Source organism: Myotis myotis, unplaced genomic scaffold (assembly GCF_014108235.1).
Source record: "Myotis myotis isolate mMyoMyo1 unplaced genomic scaffold, mMyoMyo1.p scaffold_m19_p_17, whole genome shotgun sequence".
NCBI lineage: Eukaryota > Metazoa > Chordata > Mammalia > Chiroptera > Vespertilionidae > Myotis > Myotis myotis.
In genome coordinates this window covers 31993947-32012502 of record NW_023416321.1, presented here as the reverse complement: position 1 = coordinate 32012502, position 18556 = coordinate 31993947, and the positions used below count along the sequence as shown (strand labels likewise).

Genomic DNA, 18556 nt, shown 5'->3' with positions numbered 1-18556 from the left:
CCTAAGGGTTTTAAGGGTGGGAATGTTAGAGGAGGTCCCAAGGGAAGATCTCAATAGAATATTCATCAGTTTTCCCGGTGTGTCCTTGCAAGGTTGTGGTCTCCACGGATTGATTGGCTGGCAACCTCGGCACTTGGCACCAGTTACACACTGAACTACCAACCACCCACACTGATTGACTGGCTGGGTCCCACAGCCTCAACCCAGGTCTGCACGCTTCCTACATTGCAATTTTCATCCACACTCTATTTATTCAATAGAGCTGGTCCTGAGGGCAAGCACGGGATTGCTGGTCTGGTTTTACTGCTTTTCTGGTTCTGGAGCTGAAATTCAATTAAGGCATAGATATTATCTCTAGGGAGGAAAGGTCAGGGGGTGCATATGCTAGGGGAGGAAAGGTCACCCTGGGGGGGCGAGGTCCCACCCTGCAATTGTCCGTTGCTAGGCACCTGGGGTCTTCCACCGTGGTGACCTTCCGTACCTGGCCCATAGTCTTTGCTCTTCTCATGTCTGTCTAACTGCCTACCACAAAAGCAGCGCCCCTTACCATTTAATTTGCAAAGCATACAGGTCTCTAGGGTGGGTGGGGACGTCCTCCCTCTGTGTATATCCCCAACTTGGACACTCTTCACACTCTAGATCAGTGGTTCTCAGCCTTCCTAATGCCCTGACCCTTTAATACAGTTTCTCATGTTGTGGTGACCCCCAATTTCACTGTTACAAATTGAACATAATTAAAGCATAGTGAGTAATCACAAAAACAATATGTAATTATATATGTGTTTTCCGATGGTCTTAGGCGACCCCTGCGAAAGGGTCGTTCGATCCCCAGAGGGGTCGCGACCCACAGGTTGAGAACCGCTGCTCTAGATGGATGTGTGCCCTTCAGGGATCAGAGGAAGATATCCTGACAGTTCAGATCACAGGTTTCCGGAATAACAGAGCTGGAAGGGAGGCTGGGGATTATCCAGGTCAATTTTCTCATTTCGTGCTGAGGAAACTGAGGCTCCTCAGAGAAACTAAGAGACTTTCCAAAGGTCATACACATTTGGCGCTCCCTGGGCTAGAACACAGGTGGTTTTCACTCCAAGTGTTCAGCAACATTAACCCCTAGAGTGCCGGGGATCGCGGTCGTGCTCCTCCTGTCTTTCACCAAAAGTGCCGGGAGCGCTATCAAAGCTTCGAAATGGCGTCCAGTTCTAAGTCTGCTTTTCTTAGTGATGATGATATTGCTGACTATGTCAATGTAGTAAAGGTTTCCTTAAGTTTTTGAATATGTAACGTCATTTACTTGCGATTCATAATTTTTTTCCTAAACTGCTGTAAAAATCAGCAAAAATGCCTTGGCAATTTTACCATAGTTCCTAGGATATTGGTTGGCACTCAAAGGGTTAATGAGTCCCCACTGTGGGCCAAGCCCTAGCTAAGCATTTTCACATTCGTTCTTACATTTAATCCTTACTGCACTGCCTGAGGTGGCCATTATCATAATAGAACGGAGGGGCAAACTTGGGGGTCAGAAAAGGGAAATGACTGGTCCAAGACCTCACAGTTAGTAAGTGGCTGAGATAGAACTTGGACCTAGAACCTAGATCCTTCAACTGTCAACTCAGCTTTTCACCAAGCCTGTAGTCCCTTCTCGGCACAGATGATGGGAAGGGGCCAGAACAATGAACTTCTGGAAGAATATGGCCCTCCTTGGCATACTATGCAAATCAGGCCTCGCAGTCCTCAGGAATGCTGCCCAGCAGCTGGGTATAGTTGAGAGGAGGCCGAGTTCCTGACAAGCAGGGTTTCCTGCTAGCAGCTGGGTCCCACAGCCTCAGCCCAGGTCTGCACACTTCCTCCAATGCAAATATCATCCACACTCAGTCCTGGGTGAGTACTTTTACCTCTTGTGGGCCTTGATTTCCTGGTCTCAAATGGGATGCTGATGATGATGATCCACATGAAGGTTATTTTCCTGAAACATCACTTCGTGGAGGCCAAGGCTCCATTTATATACCTTTAGTTCCCACATACCTCATAATAACAACAGTTTTTTGTTGTTTTTTAAAAAATATATTTTATTGATTTTTTTACAGAGAAGGGAGAGGGATAGGGAGAAACATCGATGAGAGAGAAACATCGATCAGCTGCCTCCTGCACACTCCCCACTGGGGATGTGCCTGCAACTAAGGTACATGCCCTTGACTGGAATCGAACCCGGGACCCTTCAGTCCACAGGCCGACGCTCTATCCACTGAGCCAAACTGGTTAGGGCAACAACAACAGTTTTGAGTTGTTATTAAGCACCTAGAACATTCTGGAACTTAATCACATCTTTACAGCATCTCATCTTATAAAAAAGGAAAGGGAAGCACAGAGAAGAGAAGCCGCCTAGTAAAGGGCAGGGCTGCGATTTAATCTCAGGATGATCCAATTTCAAATCCAGGGCTCTTTCCATGACATCATGCCATTCTTGTTCTTTACTATTCAAAGTCCTTCCTCCATTACCTGCCTGAACTTCCCTTTCCAATCCCAGCTTCATCCACATAGGCCTACTCACTAGTCCCATTAATGTTTCCCCATATCTCCAATGGCCTAGATCAGTGGTCGGCAAACTGCGGCTCACAAGCCACATGCGGCTCTTTGGCCCCTTGAGTGTGGCTCTTCCACAAAATACCGACTTCTGCTCATGGGCCACAAAGTTTCAATCGCACTGTACGTGCGCGCCCGCACGTGGTATTTGGTCAGTCGCAGGCAAACTGGGATGGCTGGTCACCCTACTGGCCTGGCAGCCAGCAGGCTGTGTTCCATGCTGAACATAAACAATTTCACGGAAGATCAATATTAGATGATGTTGTGCCGCGCCAACACAGCCAGGTTCGCTGAGCCTGAGAGGGCACGGTGAAGGATTAAGAAAAGACAGACAAGAGAAGAAAGCTGGGTCTGGGTGGGACGCTGCCCTCTCTGATGGAGAGGCAGTGCCATGGCCTGCAAGTCAGGTCTTTATTTTATAGCCAGATTCCACAAGGCAAAGTAACGTTGTGGTTACAACGTTCTCGTGGGTTTCCAATCTACTCAATTACATGCCCCTGACCAAGCTTTGTTTACTTGCTGCACCTCCCGCAGCCTGTGTCACTCAGCCACGTGGGAACACAGGTTCGGACCATAAGGTCAAGCTGACAACTGTAGCCTTTGGCTATAATTGTGCTGGGACTTGCACGTGGCTTTGCCACGAGAGGATCGTGTCCTCTCACTAGTCCCAGGCTTGAACCTGTCCAAACGCTCTAGCCGCTCTCCACATGATGTCGCTCTGTGACCATGATAGAATAAGTCAAAAATAAGGACAGCCACGCTCCCCTCACCGCATCATTGATCAGCTGCCTCCTGCACGCCCCACACTGGGGATCGAGCCCGTAACCCAGGCATGTGCTCTGACCGGGAATCGAACCATGACCTCCTGTTTCATAGGTTGACGCTCAACCACTGAGCCAAGCCAGCCAGGCTTCCTTTGCTTCTTGACAGCGTTCAGCCCAGAACAAAGTTTTGCTTCCTTAAGCACTCTCCAAAACTGCCCAGCACAGTCTCAAATCCTGCAGCAAGCCCAGCCTGTCTCTTACTGAGATGTCCCCCCCAGTTCCCCATGGTGAGCGTGGCCCTGCTGCAGTGAGTAAATAAACCAACGGTGATGTCAGGTGTGCCCCTGGTGCTATTTAGGTCCTGAGCTTTTTCACTGAGAGTCTAGCCAAATCTCAAGTGGGGAGAATGTAAAAAATTCAACTTTTCGTTGCCCAACAAATACCTGCTGAGCACTTACAATGTGCCAGGCACTGTGCTGGGGCATGGGAGCAAACCCATCCCTTGTCCTCATGGAGTTTACAGTGGGTGAGTGAGATAGACTATTTAACAAAGACAAAAATAACTACACCATTAAAGACCATGCCAAATGCTAGGATTCACCTTTAGTGGGTCAGGGGATATTTAACAGCACCTAACCCAGCCCTGCCAATCAAAGAAGTACCCCATTCAAATCTGGATTCTCCAGGCCTGGCCTTGCAGCCTTCCAAAGGGCCTCAGGTTGTTAAAGTTCTACCTGCAACCCCAGATTTGCTTGGGGTTGGAGGCATAATGAGTTAGAAATTTCCTTTCTCTTCTCAAGTTTCCTCCCTAAAATTAGTTTATCGGTGCCCAGTTGGTAATTCCCATCTGAGGAGGAGTTCCAGGTCCTTGTAGCACCTGGAGATTGGGAAGCGAGTCTCTGGTGAGGTGAACCCTGCTGGGTGTGTGTGTTGGGGGGGAGGGGCGGGAGGGGCTACCACAGGGCCAAGGACCCAAGCACTTTTCAACAGTCTATGAAAACGCTTGAGATCTGAAAATAAACTCACAGTGACACCAACATAAAAAATCAAAATTACAAAATAAAATCAACAACTTAAATGTTTTCTCAAAAAGTGAATGGTCACCCTGGCCGGTGTGGCTCAGATGGTTGTAGCGATATCCCATTCACAGAAAGGTGGCGGGTTTGATTTCGGTCAGGGCACATAACCAGGTTGTGGGTTTGATCCCCTGTCAGGGTGCAAAGGGAAGATGGCTGATAGATGTTTCTCTCTCACATCAATGTTTCTCTATCTCCCTTCCTCTCTCTCTCTCTCTCTCTCTCTCAAAAAAAAAATCTATTAAAAAAAGTGAACTGTATGGCAACTCAATTCAATGTGCAAACTTTATTTATGGGGGATGGATGTCTGTAAGCTGCCTGAGCTGGGCTGGCAGGACTCCATGGGTCACTTCTTCCAGGTGTTGTGTTCCCCTCCAAGAGGAGACTTGCTTGAGCTCCAGGAGTAGCTGCAGGTTAGAAGGGTGGGTCCTGGTATAAGATAAGATCCCTGGGACATGCTGTCACCCCATATATCTCTGAGTCACTTCGCAGAGGCAGTGGCCTTCATAGGATTTCCGCCTAGGGCCGCTTAGGGTGTGGTGGGGTGTGGTGGGGCATGGTGGAGAGGCCAGGGCAGCCTCCCCACCTGACACACGTGAGAGAAGTGCCTGAGGGGAGGAGACTTGCCTGCCCTCCATGCCTGCCCCAACCAGGACTTTCCTGAGCAAAGGCGTGAGCTCTCTCCTGGCTATGAATGGACTTGTGCTGCCCCAACTATACTGGTAGGCATCTGTGGCTACGGAGTTGTCTTGGGTTCCTTCTTTATATCCCACCATTAGTCTGTTTTGTCCTGGTCTTATTCTTCATTTTTAGCCTATGACATATTCTTATAAGCCCTCTAGGTTCTTTTTAAACAATAAAGAAACTCGGGATTTAATCTGTACTTACTAACAAATATTTAAAATTCTTTAAGGCTAAAGACTATAAACAAAGCTGACATATTGACTGGCTGGGAGAAAAATACATGGGACATCTATAGCAAACACAAGTTTTACATAAAAAATACTTAAAACTACAAATCACTAAGAAAAAGGCCAAGCCCTAGCTGGTTTGGCTCAGTGATAGAGTGTCGGCCTGTGGACTGAAGGGTCCCAGGGTCTATTCCCGGTCAGGGCACATGCCTGGGGTGCGGGCTCGATCCCTAGTGTGGGGCGTGCAGGAGGCAGCCAATCAATGATTCTCTCTCATCATTGATGTTTCTATCTCTCTCTCTCCCTCTCCCTTCCTCTCTGAAATCAATAAAAATATATATATATTTTTTTAAAAAAGGCCAAAATGTCCAACAGGAAAAGGATTTGGCCCAGCCGGTATGGCTCAGTGGTTGAGCATGGACCTATGAACCAATAGGTGTGGGTTTGATTCCTGGTCAGGGCACTTGCCCCTGTTGTGGGCTTGATCCCCAGTAGGGGGCATGCAAGAGGCAGCCAATCAATGATTCTCTCTCATCATTGATTTTCTCTCCCTCATCCTTACTCTCTGAAATCAATAAAAATATATTTAAAAAGAAGAAAAAGAATGAAAGAAGAAAGGATTTGAATAAGTAATTTGCAGAAGAAAGCAAATGACCAACAAACATGAGAAACTACTGAATTTCAGCATCAAATAGTCAAGTAAAGCATTCTTTACCCAACAGATTACAAATTTTTTTTTAAAGAATTAGTGTGACACCTTGGCCAGGTAGCTCAGTTGGTTAGAGCATCGTCCCCTTAGGCCAGTGATGGCGAACCTATGACACGCATGTCAGAGGTGACACACGAACTCATTTTTTTGGTTGATTTTTCTTTGTTAAATGGCATTTAAATATATAAAATAAATATCAAAAATATAAGTCTTTGTTTTACTATGGTTGCAAATATCAAAAAATTTCTATATGTGACACGGCACCAGAGTTAAGTTAGGGTTTTTCAAAATGCTGGCACGCCGAGCTCAAAAGGTTCGCCATCACTGCCTTAGGCCAAGGTAGTGGGTTTGATCTTCAGTCAGGGCACATCTGAGAAGCAACCAATTAATGCATAAATAAGTGGAACAACAAATCAATGTTCCTCTCTCTCTTTCTCTCCTTCCCTCTCTTTCTCTAAAATCAGTAATAGTAATAAAAATAAAAAAAGAATTAGTGAGTTGCCTGCAGGTAGATGTTGGGACGTGGGGGTGGGGTGCATCCTTTCCCTATCGCAAGGGCCTGGTTTCAGAGCTGGGCTCCACTGCCCGGGAGCACCTTACTTCCCCCATCAGTAGGGTCAGGTGCACCGAGGGCAGGGGATGGGGATGACCAAGCACAGAAGGACTTTGGGGGCCAGGACCCACTTGGCCTTCTGCGGGGGCCAGCAGGTTCCAGACCACGGGCAAGAGATGGGGGCTAGTAACTGTTTCGGCCCTTTTGAGGTCTGAGGAAAGGTGCATCCCAGCAGGGACCCAGCACTCCTGGGAGGATGGTGCGCATCTTGGCCAGTGGGGAAATCATGCAGGATGACGGTCCCCCTGCCCCACCGCGCGGTAGCACCCCTCGGCAGAGCTTGCTCAATAGGGGCCATGGTGCCCCCCTCAGGGGTCCTGGTCTCCGGAAGCAGCAGCAGCAGCGGGGAGCCAGGCTAGGTGCTGCTCAGTCCCCCTTCAATGACCTCAACCCGCAGCTGGTAAACATGGGCTTCCCCCAGTGGCATCGCGGACACCAGGCCTGGAGCCGGTGACCTCCATCCTGCTCCTCTTCTGCTCATGATGCTCGGCTGGTGGGCCTCCTCTACCTGGTGTCCCACCTGAGTCAGTGGTGACCTCTGCTGGGGGGCAGGCGCGGGGAGAGGGAGTTGCCAGGCCTCGGTGTGAGAGCAGGCACATGGGGAGGGGAACCTCGTGGTGGCCTGAAGGTGTGCTCAGAGAGCGCTGTTTCCACGCTGTGTTAAGCTTGATGCAGAGGGAGCCTCTAGTCCAGTAGTCCCAGAGTATCGGGTGGGTGGATCCCCTCCCGCCCTTGAGATGTTTTTTGGGCAGTATCGGGCCTGCATTAAGCACAACGAGCAAGAAAAGGATTCCCTCCCATCCTCTGGCAGTCCTCTTATGCCAGAAGACAGGCTCGGCTTGGCGCCGAGACGTTCTCATGCCTCTGGAGCCCGTGCTGATTTCCCCTGTGACCAGGGAGCAGGCCGTGGGCTTAGGGCCGGCGGGAAAAGTTTCCAGACTTTTATAGCCCTGTTTTTCTTGGCTACCTTTTATTTGTGACAGGTGGTATTGGCATTCTATTTATTGCTGTGGTGTTTTCAATGCATAAATTTAGTAAACATGGAAAAAATAATGTTTGGGAACATCTTATTCTATCTGTTTCAAATTTAGTGAGAGTGGGGTGAGATGGGCTAATTTTAAAGTGTGAGTATAAATTTGTACAACTTTTCTGGAAACCGTTTGTTGCCGACGGGTTTGGTCAGTGTAAAATAATTTAGGTCAGTGGTTGAGCATCGACCCGTGCACCAAGAGGTCTCTAATTCGAGTCCATTCAGGGGTCAGGGCACATGGTCAATTCACAGCAAGGGGATGCGGGAGGCAGCCTATTCAGCGGTTCTCAACCTGTGGGTCGCGACCCCTTTGGCGGTCGAAAGACCCTTTCACAGGGGTCGCCTAAGACCATCCTGCATATCAGATATTTACATTACGATTCCTAACAGTAGCAACATTACAGTTATGAAGTAGCAACAAAAATAATTTTATGGTTGGGTGACAACATGAGGAACTGTACTTAAAGGGCCAGAAGGTTGAGAACCACCGCTATAGATCAGTGGTTCTCAACCTTGGCTGCACATTAGAATCACCTGGGAATCTTTTTAAAATCCTGATTTCTGGGCCTCATCCTCCGGAAATTCTGTTTCTTTGTTACTAATGTTGTGGCCCCACCCCATAACAAAGAAACAGAATTTCCGGAGGATGAGGCCCAGAAATCAGGATTTTTTTAAAAAATATATTTTATTGATTTTTTACAGAGAGGACGGGAGAGGGATAGAGAGTCAGAAACATCGATGAGAGAGAAACATCGATCAGCTGCCTCCTGCACACCCCCCACTGGGGATGTGCTGGCAACCAAAGCACATGCCCTTGACTGGAATCGAACCCGGGACCCTTCAGTCTCCAGGCCGATGCTCTATCCACTGAGCCAAACCGATCAGGGCCAGAAATCAGGATTTTAAAAAGATTCCCGCCGAAACCGGTTTGGCTCAGTGGATAGAGCGTCGGCCTGCGGACTGAAAGGTCCCAGGTTCGATTCCGGTCAAGGGCATGTACCTGGGTTGCGGGCACATCCCCAGTGGGAGATGTGCAGGAGGCAGCTGATCGATGTTTCTAACTCTCTATCTCTCTCTCCCTTCCTCTCTGTAAAAAAAATCAATAAAATATATTTAAAAAAAAAAAAAAAGATTCCCAGGTGATTCTAATGTGCAGCCAAGGCTGAGAACCACTGATCTAGATGCTGATGTTTCTCTCTCATCGAAGTTTCTACCTCTCTCTCCCTCCTCCTTCCTCTCTCTCTAAAATCAGTAAAAACATATTTTAAAAAAAGAATTTAGACCAGGGACACTGACAAAAGCAAAGGTAGATTGATTGAGGCCCTGCAGAGGGTGAGAACACTGAGATAGCTTCCCAGGTTCTGCACCCAGAATGCGGACTTAGGGGTTTGTATTCCCTGGGATACAGCAGTTGCTGGGGTTAAGCAATCGGGGTGTAGGTTGGCTGGCTTTTTCCTTTTTTAGAACACAGTATACGGAAACTGATACCCGGCGTATGTCAGCAGAACCAAGTGTCCTGGCATTGTACAGCACTTATTATGGGGCGCAGGACTTTCCCAACTAGGTTTGAGTTTGTCTTTGGGGTTTGTGGCTTGGCTTTCTTTTTTTTTTCTTTCTTCTTTTTTTAAAAAATTTCTTTATTGCCCTGACCGGTTTGGCTCAATGGATAAAGCGTCGGCCTGCGGACTCAAGGGTCCCAGGTTTGATTCCAGTCAAGGGCATGTACCTTGGTTGCGGGCACATACCCATTTGGGAGTGTGCAGGAGGCAGCTGATCGATGTTTCTCTCTCATCGATGTTTCTAACTCTCTATCCCTCTCCCTTCTTCTCTGTGAAAAATCAATAAAATATATTTTTTTAAAAAAAATTTCTTTATTGATTAAAGTATTACATCTGTGTCCTTATCCCCCCCATTACCCCCCCCCCCCCCCCCACACACACACACACTTACTTTAGATCTGAAAAACAAACTTAAAGGAAGTCCGGGTAGCCCTAGCCGGTTTGGCTCAGTGATAGAGCGTCGGCCCGCGGACTGAAGGGTCCCAGGTTCAGTTCCGGTCAAGGGCACGTATGTTGGTTGCGGGCTCGATCCCTGGCCCTGGTCAGGGTGTGGGGAAGGCAACCAATCCATGTGTCTCTCTCACATCGGTGTTTTTTTCTTTCTGTCTCTTCCCCTCCCTTCCACTTTCTCTAAAAATAAATTAATGGAAAAATATCCTCTGGTGAGGATTAACAACAATAAAGAATAAATAAAAAGAAGAAGTCAGGGTAGTTACTGGACCATTGTTTTATAGCTACCTATTAATAACTGCCTTAGTCCCAGCAGGGCATAACTCGATGGAGCAATTTGTTCCGGTAGGACTTGACTCAATTGAGCAATTTTGGGGAACATATTATTTTGTCTGTTTCAAATTTAGCAGCAACCATCCTAATTTTCAATGCAAATCCCTTTGACTCAGCAATCTTCCTTCTACGAAATTTATTCAAATGTCCAAACACTTTTATACAGGACATTCATAGTGATGACATATATAGGTTATGAAATATCCATATAATGAAATATTATGCAGCCATTAAAAAGAATTACCTATGCCGAACCGGTTTGGCTCAGTGGATGGCGTGTCGGCCTGCGGACTCAAGGGTCCCAGGTTCGATTCCGGTCAAGGGCATGTACCTTGGTTGCGGGCACATCCCCAGTGGGGGGTGTGCAGGAGGCAGCTGATCGATCTCTCTCATCGATGTTTCTAACTCTCTGTCCCTCTCCTTTCCTCTCTGTAAAAAATCAATAAAATATATTTAAAAAAAAGAAAAAAAAAACAAAACGAATTACCTATATGCCCCGGCTGGTGTGGTTCAGTTGTTTGGCGTCAACCTATGAACCAGGAGGTTACGGGTTGATTCCTGGTCGTTTTGTCCAATGTTGTTCCGTTGTAATGATAAGAAAAAAAAATTATTCATATATATATACTAGAGGCCTGGTGCACGAAATAGAGTCAGAAACATCGATGAGAGAGAAACATCGATCAGCCGCCTCCTGCACACCCCCCACTGGGGATGTGCCCGCAACCCAGGCACATGCCCTTGACTGGGAATCGAACCCGAGACCCTTCAGTCCAAGCGCTGACACTCTAAGCACTGAGCAAACTGGCCAGGGCTCAGCTGACAGTCTTTATGTCGTGTCTTGGTGTGGGGCCTCTGGGTTCATCTTGTTTGGGACTTCCTGCGCTCCCTGGACTTGTATGTCGATTTCCTTCCCAAAGAGCCAGGCCACTTCCCACATTGTGGCTCCTTTTGTTTTAGAGATCTCAGGTTGATTTCAATAACTGACCATCTAGGCCGCTTGTTTTCTTCTATTTTCTCTACTCTCACTTTAAATTCCTGCTTTCACTTTTTTTTTTTTAATATATTTTTATTGATTAAGATATTACATATGTGTCCTTGTCCCCACGTTACCCTCTACCCCCCACCCCCCCACCCCCGCTCATGCCCTCACCCCCCCGGTGTCCATGTCCATTGGTTAGGCCTATATGCTTGCATATAAGTCCTTTGGTTGATCTTTCCCCCTTACCCCCACCCTCCCCTACCTTCCCTCCAAGTCCTGACAGTCCAATCAATGCCTCTCCGTCTCTGGATCAGTCCTTGTTCATCAGCTTATGTTGTTCATTATATTCCACAAATGAGTGAGATCCTGTGGTATTTATCCGCTCTCCAGTTCCATCCATGCTGTAGCAAATGGTAAGAGTTCCTTTTTCTTCTTCCTCTTCTTAAAGAATACCTTTCAGCATTTCATATAATGCTGGTTTGGTGGTGATGAACTCCTTTAGCTTTTTCTTATCCGGGAAGCTCTTTATCTGACCTTCTATTCTGAATGATAGCTTTGCTGGATAAAGTAATCTTGGTTGCAGGTTCTTGCTATTCATCACTTTGAATATTTCTTGCCAGTCTCTTCTGGCCTGCATGGTTTCTGTTGAGAAATCAGCTGACAGTCGTATGGGTACTCCCTTGTAGGTAACTGACTGTCTTTCTCTTGCTGCTTTTAAGATTCTCTCTTTATCTTTTGCTCTTGGCATTTTAATTATGATGTGTCTTGGTGTGGTCCTCCTTGGATTCCTTTTGTTTGGGGTTCTCTGCGCTTCCTGGACTTGTAAGTCCATTTCTTTCACCAGGTAGGGGAAGTTTTCTGTCATTATTTCTTCAAAAAGGTTTTCAATATCTTGCCCTCTCTCTCCTTCTGGTACCCCTATAATTCTGATGTTGGTACGCTTGAAGTTGTCCCAGAGGTTCCTTACACTATCTTCATATTTTTGGAATCTCTTTTCTTTTTTCTTTTTCGGTTGGGTATTTTTTGTTTCTTTGTATTTCAAATCTTTGACTTGATTCTTGGGATCCTCTTTTCTGCTGCTGGATCTCTGTAAATTATTCTTTATTTCAGTCAGTGTATGCTTAATTTCTAGTTGGTCCTTTTTCATGTCCTCCATGGTCTCCCTATACTTATTGAGGGATTCATTAAATTTATCGGCGGTTTCCATAAAATTCTTGAAAAACCTTATAACCGTGGCCTTAAACTCTATATCCAATCGTTTGCTTTCCTCCATTTCTGCCATTTGTGACCTGTTTCTTTGTCTCCACATTTTGGTTGCTTCCCTGTGTTGATAGAGTGGCTTTGTGTGCTAGGTGTCCTGTAGGGCCCAGTAGCTCAGCCTCCCCAGTTACCTGAGGTGGACACTCTTGGTGCACCCCCTCGTGGGCTTTGTGCACAGTCTTGTTGTAGCTATGCCTTGGTTGTTGTAGGATCACTGGGAGGAATTGACCTCCAGGGCAATTGGCAGCGAGAATCAGCTGCCCTGATGATGCTCAGCTGTGTAGCAATGCAAGCCGCTGTGGGGCCTGGGCCTTCTCTTGGAAGCTCTGAGTCTATCTGGCCCGGCTGCGGTTAGGTAATTACAGGTTGCAAATGGCCGGTGCATTCATATGCAAAAGCCTCTGCCGCAGCCTGGGTGGGGCGGGGTCTCAAGGAATCAAAGGGCTGAGAAAGCAGCTATGGCGGAGCCTCAGCCCTGCCCTAAGGAGTCGCGGGTCCCAGTGTCCCGGCAATGACTGCAAGCACCTCTGAGGGAAAGCTGCTCTCAAGCTCGCCCGCTGCCAGACAGTCCAGTATTTCCCCGTATGAGCCCTGGGTCCCCAGAGACTTCCCGGAACCGGATTTCAGAGCCGTCGGGAGCTTGTGTCTCCCTCCGGATTCAAAAAGACAGCCGCGTCCTCAGGTGCCAGACCCTTTCCGCGCGCGCGCGAGCCCCCGTACTTCTGCACGCCACCTCCGCAGCTCCTCCCGCTCGCAGTGTGCTTTTCTCTCCTTCTAGTTGTAGAATTTACACTCAGCCAGCCCTCCTGTAGCTCTGGATGATGTCCACCTTGTGTTTTTGATGCATTTATCGATTGTTGTGGGAAGCAGAAATTTCCCGGTGTTTATGCCGCCATCTTAGTTTCTCCCCTGCTTTCACTTTTAAATTCACCAATAAAGAGTAAGCCTGCAAAAACCTCAGACCCCTTGCCCGAGCTGGTTTGGTTCAGTGGATAGAGCGTTGGCCTGCGAACTGGAAGGTCCTGGGTAAGATTGTGGTCAAGGGCACATACCGGCTTGCGAGCTCAATCCCCAGTAGGGGGCGTGCAGGAGGCACCCAATCTATGATTTTCTCTCATCATTGATGTTTCTTTCGTTCTCTCCCTTTCCCTTCCTCTCTGAAATCAATAAAAATATATTAAAAACAAAACAAACACACAAAAACCCAGACCCACACTTTCGACCCTAATAAAAGCAGAAACCCAGGCCTGTGCACTTTCTCTTTACCTGTGACCTTGCTGCATGGCTCCAGGTGTGCTGTGTAATTTCCAGGTCCTGTAAATAATAAACCTTGATTTTTTTTCAAAGTTTCTTTATGGTTATTGCTGAGGTGCATCTTGCAATCATAATAAGAATCACAAGGGCTGGTCCAGCCAATAACATGGGTTATTAATAGGCTGAGACCAGCACAAAACACTTTGGCTTAGTCGCAGGATTGCATGATTGCCCTTGCAATTAACTGAGGGGAATGCCCTTTACCTGCAACTTGCTTACTAACCACCTAACTCGGGTGGATAGCGCCGTCAGGGGAAGGAGCACAGCTTGCTGGCGGGGTCTGTTTCACTTTCATATATCGCCTCCGTCTGTATTGCCTGTAGTATCCAGCCCTAAAGCCATGGTTTCACCCTAGCTGGTTTGGCTCAGTGGATAGAGCGTCGGCCTGCAGACTAAAGGGCCCCGGGTTCAATTCCAGTCAAGGGCACATGCCTGGGTTTTGGGCTCGAGCCCCAGTAGGGGGATGTGCAGAAGGCAGCCGATCAATGATTCTCTCTCATCATGGATGTGTCTATCTCCCTCTTCCTCTCCCTTCCTTTCTGGAATCAATAAAATATATTTTTTAAAAATTAAAAATAAAGTCATGGTTTCCATAATAATCCAACGACCTCCCCAGAGCAGCGTAATCAAGGCCATGTGTCCTAATGAGAAGAATAGACCCCTAGTTATATGACTATTCATGAGGGTAAATGTCATTCACACCTCAAGGCTAAGGAGAGCGAAGGACCTGGAATGCATGGCCAGGCTAGTGTCACCGCCCAAGTAGAGGCTCTGGGCTAAAGACACAAGGGAAAGCTTGCAGCAGGAGAGGAGGATGGTGACCGCTGTACTCAGATTACGTGTCCCAATCAGGAAGAGTGAAATAGCCTTGCAACTAGAAACCAATGGCACCACCCTCTGGCACAAACTGGTTCAGTGGGTGCAGCCATTTTCCCAGGAAGCCTCCCCCAGCCCTACCCCCCACTCGTTGTTCATGGGGTCCCTGCCTCTTGTAGCTGTGGGGTGTCTGGGCCTGCCCCTGTAAGATGGAGGTGTCCACAGGTCTGAGTTAATGTTGTTAAGTGTTTAATACAGTAACTCCCCTCCTCCTCCTCTTCTCTTTGCAAATGACATCTAGCCTGTCTTCTGGGAATGCCTACTCCATGGGGGCTGCAAATGGCAGGTGGTGGATCAAAGGCTGCTGGTGTCTGGAGAAGAAATGCTGGCAGACATGTCTGAAGGCGGTGAGAGGTCTTGTGTGGTCAAGGAAGCCCAGGAAATGGGATGCGCGTGCTGATACGGAAGTTCCTGGTAGAAGGGCATGTGAGGTGTTGACAGGCTGACATTTCAACAGTGTATGCCTTTCTCCCAGTGTTCGGCCCACAGAGCCAGGAGGGCCAGCCTCGGAGGTCACCGCCGCTGTGGTCTGACATTTGCCGCATCCCAGGAGCGTCCTTGTGTCCATGCACTTCTACTCTTTTCAGTGTAACTGACATGGAACGTAGCTCACAGGATATAATCGTTCATGCTTTCATAGGACTTGTAGTTACATTACTTCAATCAATCCATTGGGGGAAAAACTTCTGTTGACAATTCTTTGTTTGGAAAAAATGCTTGCTTAGTCTACTGGGCCATTTTCAGGATGCAGAGCTAAATCCCTATCTGCAGGTTGGGGACTTTTAAAAAAATATATGTTTCTCATTTATTTATTTTTTTAAAAATTTTTTTTTTATTGATTTCAGAGAGGAATGGAGAGAGTGAGAGAGATAGAAACATCAATGATGAGAGAGAATCATTGATCGGCTGCTCCTGCACGCCCTCTACTGGGGATCAAGCCCGCAACCTGGGCATTTGCCCTTGACCAGAATCAAACCTGGGATCCTTCAGTCCACAGTCCAACGCTCTGTCCACTGAGCCAAACTGGTTAGGACGGGGACTTTTTCTTTGAGACGAGAGAGCACTGTCACACCAGGCATGGCCACTAGGGAGCAAACAAGAGCAGCAACTAGGGAAGGGCCTAAGAATTTTCATTAGGAGCAGGACCCAAGGAGAGAAGGAAGAAGGAGGCAGCTAAGGCTCCTAGTCACCAGAAAGCCGGAAAACCTCCCGGGCCATGGAGATTGAAATTGTCTTGCTTCTGAAACCTGTCCCTGGGTGTTAACTGCAGGGTGGTGAGCACTGAGCCCACAAACACTCCTTAAGTCCTAGCCTGCCCCTTGGTGGGGTCGGCTCTGGACTGACTGATGCCATAGTGCCCCCGGCCTGCCCGGTTACCTTCAGGATCACCTGCCACGTGCTCGGCTGGAGCCTGACCCCAGGTTACCCTTTGCATGCTGCACCGACTCTTCCCCGTCCTGGCTTCCTTTATCTCTAGAATCTGTGCAAGTTATAACAAAAGGACAGCAGAATGGAATCCAGTGTTTCCCCCTGACTAGCAACCAACTCAGCATCTGATGACAACATCTAGCTCTGCCTTCCCCACTGGGTGCAGCCTTGGAAGAATCCAGGTGCCTCCCTACTTGCCAAGGGGTGGGCATGTGACCCGGCCAGGCCAGCCAGTCTCTGCTTCCTGGGAACCAGAATCTTGAGAGTGACAGAACAGGGTTACAGCTGATTTCTCCCGACAGCAACGTCCTGTAAAGTGTGTCTGATGGTTCCTGCTACCTGGATTTCCGAAGTGTCTTGCTTCTTTGCCCTAATCGTGACCCGGCTGTTCAGCACTATTTTGTTAATTACACTTCCAGAGCCTCCAAACAAATTATTTTTAAAAAGAGGGCCAAGGCCGGTTTGGCTCAGTGGATAGAGCGTCGGCCTGCGGACTGAAGGGTCCCAGGTTCGGTTCCGGTCGAGGGCATGTGCCTGGGTTGCGGGCACGTCCCCAGTGGGGGATGTGCAGGAGGCGGCTGATCGATGTTTCTCTCTCGTCGATGTTTCTGACTCTCTGTCTCTCTCCTTTCCTCTCTGTAAAAAAAATCAATAAAATATATTAAAAAAAAAAAAAAAAAAAAAGAGGAAGAGGCAGTGTGAGGGCTGCTGCACAGTTAGCAGAGCCAGGATCCAGGCGGCAGCGCACATTCCAAGCTCTCGGCCACCCGCGACCCGCCCCCCCCCCGCCTCCCGCCTGCCAGCCAGAGGCGGCCCCCCACCCCCACCCCCATCCCCGCCTGCCAGCCAGAGGCGGCCTGGGCCCAGCCCATCGCCCCAGCAGTAGTGCCATGACCCGGTGGAACGCCTACCTCAACAACCTCACGGCAGATGGGACCTCTCAGGATGCGGCCACGTGGGCCATCAGGACTCGCCCTCTGTCTGGGCTGCCATTCCCTGAAAAACCTTCATCAACATCACGCCAGCTGAGGTTGTGGTTCTAGTTGACAAAGACCGGGTCAAGTGTTTTTTCTGAATGGGCTGACAGTTGGGGATCAGAAATGACCTGTGATCTGGAACTCACTGCTGCAGGATGGGGAATGTATCATGTATATTCTTCATTCCAAGAGCATCTGTGGACCCCGCACCTTCACCATCATTATTACCATGACTGCCAAGATGCTAGTCCTGCTGATGAGCAAAAAAGGTGCCCATGGTGGTATGATCAACAAGAAATGTTATGCAATGATCTCCCACCTCCAGTTCCCAGTACTGGCCTCGCCTTTCCCTTCCCAATCCCGCCCCCCCTCCCCCCCGACACACACACACTGCTTCTGAACTCCTCTCCTTTCCATACACATACATACACCATGATTATTTCGGGGGGGCCGTTACCCCACACCCCTTATTACTTTCCAAAGCACATGGGCTGAGGGCCAGGGCTGGATAGGCAGACACCTTTTCCAACCCCACCTGTGTGTGGTTGGAAAACTTTTTTTTTTCCTGAATAAAAAAGTTTCCACTAAAAAAAGACAGCCAGAATTTGTTTCTTTTCCTTGCAAACAGAGATTGCTAAGTGACACAGATGGGCTGAATCTAACAAGGTGACATTATATAGAGGGGATAGTTGAATGGGCCTAAAAGTGGGTCCACAACCACCTGTACGTGGGCCAGATGGTGGAAATGGAGCCAGGCAGGAGCAGAATGTGAGGTGAGAACTTGGGGGTTTCAGGAACAAGACAACAGGAGCTGGCAAGGCAGTAAAAGTGCCCTTTCTAGCCCAGTTATGGCTTCATTCATGGGGCCTGTGCCCCATTTGGACAAGCCAGGTTATACTCACGTGGTGTCCCGTGGAATGCTCAGGAAGGCCACCACGGGGAGAATCTGGAAATCCCACCAATGGGGAGGAAATTGGAGAAGCAGAGTTGTTCAACCTTTAGTGGAGAAGGCTTGCTGCCTTAAAATGTTGCTTTCTCAGTCATCTGACAGTTATTCCTGGCACTTAAGTCACTGCTAGATAAGGCAAGGCATATTCTCCTTCAGAGAACTAGCAGTCTGATCCCCCAATGGGGGAAGGACAGGGCTCTGTGACAGTGTGTGCTCTGGGTGGGGAGTGGGCTGCCTGGAGGAGGGGGTACCTAAGGGGAGTCAAAAGGATGTATAGGCCCTAACCGGTTTGGCTCAGTGGATAGAGTATCGGCCTGTCGTCTGAAGGGTCCCAGGTTCAATTCCAGTCAAGGGCATGTACCCAGTAGGGATTATGTAGGAGGCAGCTGATCGATGTTTCTCTCTCATTGATGTTTCTAACTCTCTATCCCTCTCCCTTCCTCTCTGCAAAAAAATAAATAAAATATAAATTTTTTAAAAAGGATGTATAGGAAGGAATTACTCTAGCACATTGGTAGGTTAGGTGGGCATGGGATTGGGGCCTTCTAGGCAAGGACAGTAGCAGGTGCCAGGGCTCTATGGGGGTGGGGTGGGCATACTGTCTTGCATGGAATGGGGAACGAGTGTGAGGGAGCTGGCACCAGATCACAAACACAGATGTTATGCCAAGGGAACCATTGGAGGTTTTTAAGTAGAAAAGTGACAAAATGAGATTTGCATTTTTAAAAGATCACTATGGGTAAAGATT

At 48.2% G+C, this 18556-nt stretch overlaps 1 pseudogene; it reads left to right on the top strand.

Annotated features, from left to right (window-relative positions):
• The first annotated feature begins 16772 nt into the window (after window positions 1–16772).
• LOC118671480 lies at window positions 16773–17354 on the top strand (annotated as a pseudogene).
• Window positions 17355–18556: the final 1202 nt, after the last annotated feature.